The sequence below is a fragment of the Notothenia coriiceps genome, unplaced genomic scaffold (genome assembly GCF_000735185.1).
Source record: "Notothenia coriiceps isolate Sejong01 unplaced genomic scaffold, NC01 NC01_scaffold00038536, whole genome shotgun sequence".
NCBI classification, from domain to species: Eukaryota; Metazoa; Chordata; class Actinopteri; order Perciformes; family Nototheniidae; genus Notothenia; species Notothenia coriiceps.
In genome coordinates this window covers 110,509-115,229 of record NW_011371237.1, presented here as the reverse complement: position 1 = coordinate 115,229, position 4,721 = coordinate 110,509, and positions in this window count along the sequence as shown.

Genomic DNA, 4,721 nt, shown 5'->3' with positions numbered 1-4,721 from the left:
TTTTATATATAGAAATGTTGGATGAACCCCTTGAGATGCACCATCTCGGTTTCAAGGGGGTCCCAACGTATTACAGACATACATGAACAAAATAACAGAAAGCAAAGCATGACAAACAGGGACAAACCATGTGCAGTCTGTTAGGTAAAATTCATGAATACAATCATTACAATTTCATAGGCAGTAGTGTCTAATAGATCAGTTTCATAAATAACAAGAGCAGATCATAATGCATGCTTCAACATACCCAATGATGCAAGGGATCTAATAGTAGCTGGTAGTGAGGTTTTCTCAATGGTGTGTTAAAACAGCCGCCATCAGATGAAAATGCCATTTTTACTACGCTTGCAAAACAACTTGCAACAGACTTGAGAATTGCCTGCGAGAGAAAATGTATCACAGTAAAACACGAAGCCCTGATTTGGTCTTGTTATAGTTCTGTTTTATCATCATCTCATCGTGCCAGAATCTCCAGTTTGAGTGCTTTCATATCACTGCGCCACATTGTGCTTCGCTTACTGTCAATCACCTCACATCCAGAAGAAAGACAATTCTCCGGCGGGACGTAATCCCTCCCGAAACATGTTGCAACACAAACACTGTCACAATCACAAATATTATCACTGCCATGGTTTTCTTTTTATTTGAGGCATCTTTTTTTAGCAGGGATACAAAGCAACATTTCAAGATTTGACAAGAAAATGAAAAGGTCTTTGGTGGAATGTAAACTGAAGGACGAATTGAACACATATCTGTAACTTCTAAATGACACCGGTATTCATTTGTATGTGAATTGCATATCATCCTTCTTTAATCTCTATAGGCCTCATGATAGAAAACACAGTTCCTTGGTTGTATCTGGTGCGTTAAATATAAAGAATAGGTTTGACAATCTTAGATAGGGAGGTGTAGAGCTGGCAAGAATGATGTCCGTGTGCTTTAACATCAATAACTATTTAAAAATAACATATATCAAAATAAAAAAAAAAACAGAGAGAAGAGCTGGGCAGAGAGAGGATGGTTTGTTCTGGAGAAACTGAAGCCACTCTTCTCCTCCCCCCTCTCCTCTCCAATCGCGGTAGTTTTTCCCAGGGGAGCCTCTAACCTGATTGGCTGCCTGTCAGGGGCAGGCGACTCGGGTCCGGGTTACTATGTTCATGCGGTGGTGTGTGTGTGTGTGTGTGTGTGTGTGTGTGTGTGTGTGTGTGTGTGTGTGTGTGTGTGTGTGTGTGTGTGTGTGTGTGTGTGTGTNCACATTTAAGGATCACGTTTTGTTCAGCCGGATAATATCCACATGTCTACCCTACTTTTATAATTTTTCTAATCATAAATCTAGTCGCCAGAAGCAAAATGCTAACGTTATGCTATAAACGAACTATAGCAGGCTCGCTGCTTCAACGTCACGCCAACTTAAAGGTCCATATTCAAACCTACAGATTAAAAAGGGTACAAGTTGAAGCGTTTGTTTGAATAGTTTGCAGGAGGCAGGTACTTGCTTTCAAGCAGAACACGGCTAACAAACTTAGCGGGAGTGTTTACGAGTTCGGTGTACTACGTAAAACGGCCTGGACAACTTCTGTAGTCCTATTCAGCCACTTGTTAACAACCATCGTTTTTCAGACTCGTAAACTCTTCAAAAATCACCAGTGGGGTCACTGCTGATGTATTTAATGTCGTAGAANGGAGATTATCCGGCTGAACAAGACGTGATCCGTCTCTTAAATGTGTTTCAACCACAGACCTTATTTCCAGCTATTTTCCAAAATCCTATGGAGAAATTGCATTGCTGTTTGTCGAAGGAACCGGACGTGGTAAAAATGCTAACTTACTTCCGGGTTTTAGGACGCGTCACTGCGGTTACCTCAGCCTATGGCGTTTAGTTGGCCTCCATTGTCCAGCAATAGGTTGGACATTTGAAAGATAAGTATGGGAGCTGGAAAAGTAGGGAAAAGGGCAACAATGGAGGAGGGGAGAGATGATGAAAAAAAAGAGAGCGCTTTTGTTCACTGTTATTTTACGGCTCACAATGACCTCAGTGTCTGACAAGTGTCGTGGGAGAGAGGGATGAGCGGAGTTAGAGGCAGAAGTGACAGATGATGCAAACGATAAATAATCCCAGTAGAGGGAGTTGAGAGGGGGAATAATGGAAAGGATGCAGAGGAGGAGTGGGAAGTCAATTATGCGGGGAATAGTGTATGTCAGAAATGTGTGGCCTCCTGAAAATGCACGTGATCGCAGTGAAACATCCCATGATGACATTTAATCGAGATTTATGGGAATAAATTGCATGTAATTATTTAGATTCCCCATCTGGGGTAATCATGCTGCATATTCCTTCCACTTGTTTGATTCTGCCCACATACAAATTGTACTTAAATGCAATACATTTGCACCCTCTCACATACTTGCGGACTCACACTCTCGTGCGTAAGTATCACAAAGGCACACTTGTCTCCCCTGCCTCCCTCTGTGTGTGTCCTGGCCTGGTGAACACACAGTAACTCACTCATGTTTGTGACAGTAGAAGTTGACACCCTTCCCATGAGCATCTTGTCACGATGAATGGCCCTCGGCACAATGAGAGATCGGCCCCTCACTTGGCCTGTCCTTCCGCTAACTGCATCCCTGCCGATACTCAGGACCCCTCGCCTAAACCCTTTCTCCATTCCTTGAGTTGAATTCAAATCATGCAGCCTGCTTGATGAATCCATTGTTACCAAAGCACTTCACAGGGAGAGCTAAATGCGGGCTGAATTAATGGGGGCTCAGGACCAAATAGCTTTCAAAAGGCAGCTCCTCTTCAGCCTCTCTCATTGCTCATGTTCATCCTTAGCTCTGCTTCGTTGTGCTTTCTTTCTTTCTTGTGTACCGTGTCTCCCACCACTCGTTCTGTTTTTGTTCTCCTCCCCCTAGGGTTTGGATAAATAATCTTTCTACCTCTTCCTTGTGTCTGATGAAGATTCCCTCCATCTCTCTCTGACGCCTTTCATCTTTTCTGTGTTTTTATTTCTCTCCCACAGCCTCCCTCTCTCTGTCTCTCTGTGCTTTCCTTTCCTCGATCTGTCATCGCAGATTACCTCTCCTCGGTCTCACCTTGTCAGCAGTGCTCTGTCTCTGTTAGGATATCTCCTTCAACAACCTCCATCTCTATTTGCATGCTCTTTTTCTTTGCTTCTCATACTCATCGGCCACTCCATACAATTCACACACACTCGCTGGCATGCACACACACATCTTAAGATCCTGACACGAAGCAGCGGGGGGTTGATCTCTTTGGGATCATTTTGGCCCTGGGGTTGTGACATTATCAAAGTGCTCTCTTCAATGTAGAACCCCTGTGTTGATGTGTGTGTCCATGCTATGACACCACGCAGGGATGTTAGCTATTATATTTGCATTAGATTCCAGTGTATTAGAGTATGTCCTTGAGTGCTTTCATACAGCGTGGAATACCATCAGCCTTTTCTTTACATTTCATCTGTGTGTGGCTATTATGTGTCTGTCCTTGTGCTCCAATATAGGAGTCATCAATTTGAATTGTGGTTCCCTCTTTGTGTGTGTGTGTGTGTGTGTGTGTGTGTGTGTGTGTGTGTGTGTGTGTGTGTGTGTGTGTGTGTGTGAGAATCAGTATGATAGCCTCCTGCAGGCAGAGCAGTGTAATGACTGTTATTAACCAACCAGTGTTAACTTAGGTCGTTTAACTGGAACCCGTCCATCTATCACCCGCACGCGCACGCACTCACACGCACATACATAGAACGGAAACTGTGTATAAGCGTGCAGGCCCCACATAGAGCTTTATTAGGCCTGTTTGTGAGTGCTGCAGCTTAATTTAGCCCCCTGCTGGGGGTGTTATTCTCTTCATTAAAATTACCAACAGGTGTACTGGGATGCTCACATATAAAATGCCTGATAGCAGCAGTGTTAAACACATTAGTCATGCCAGTTGGGGTCCAATTCTTCTTGTGGTGAGTCTTCTAAAAGGTCTCTAATTCCCCAAGTTCCCTCGAGCTACTCCACCACGTGCCGTTGAAGTGCAGCTGAATGAAGAGGTGAAATCTGGATGTATTTGTTTTCTAAAGAGGAGAGGTGTATGAAATTCAGGCTGGTTAATTGCTCCGAGCTACTTGTGCTAATTTGGTTGATCCCTTGGCTGCGGCTTTGCAGACTCTCAGTCCAATAGAGGGATGTGTGTGTATATGCGTGTTTGTGTGCATGTGTGTTGACTTAACTGTACACCGCACTGTGCACTGTTGGCTTGTTAAAGCAGTTTGAGCCAGTATTTGCTTGTTAAAGGCAAACAGCACCCAGTAGCCCGCCCCACAATTAACGAGGGAAAGAAAATCTCTTCCATGGATTGATAAATGTTTTCTTTCAATTTTGCTCAAGAGAGCTAAACTCTCGACCATTGATCCACTGAGGGCCCAGTGTGACGTGTGAAGGTAGGCGGAAGACATTTGACAGCTTTTCACATGAATTGTAATCATTAAACTCCTAATAATCAACCAAAGTCCAGTTGAAAAACAAATGGTTGGTTTGGAGACATTAGCCTTCGAGGTCTGCCAAGAGTGCATAATTGCAAACCTCTCTTCTTATTAAAAGTATGGTTTTAATATATATTCCTGGACTTCGAGTCGTGGCTGAACCTGTTTCTGTGGTCCTGCCTGATTCTCATCATACTACTTCCCTGATGGCTCCCACAGGATTGTTGACATCCTCGT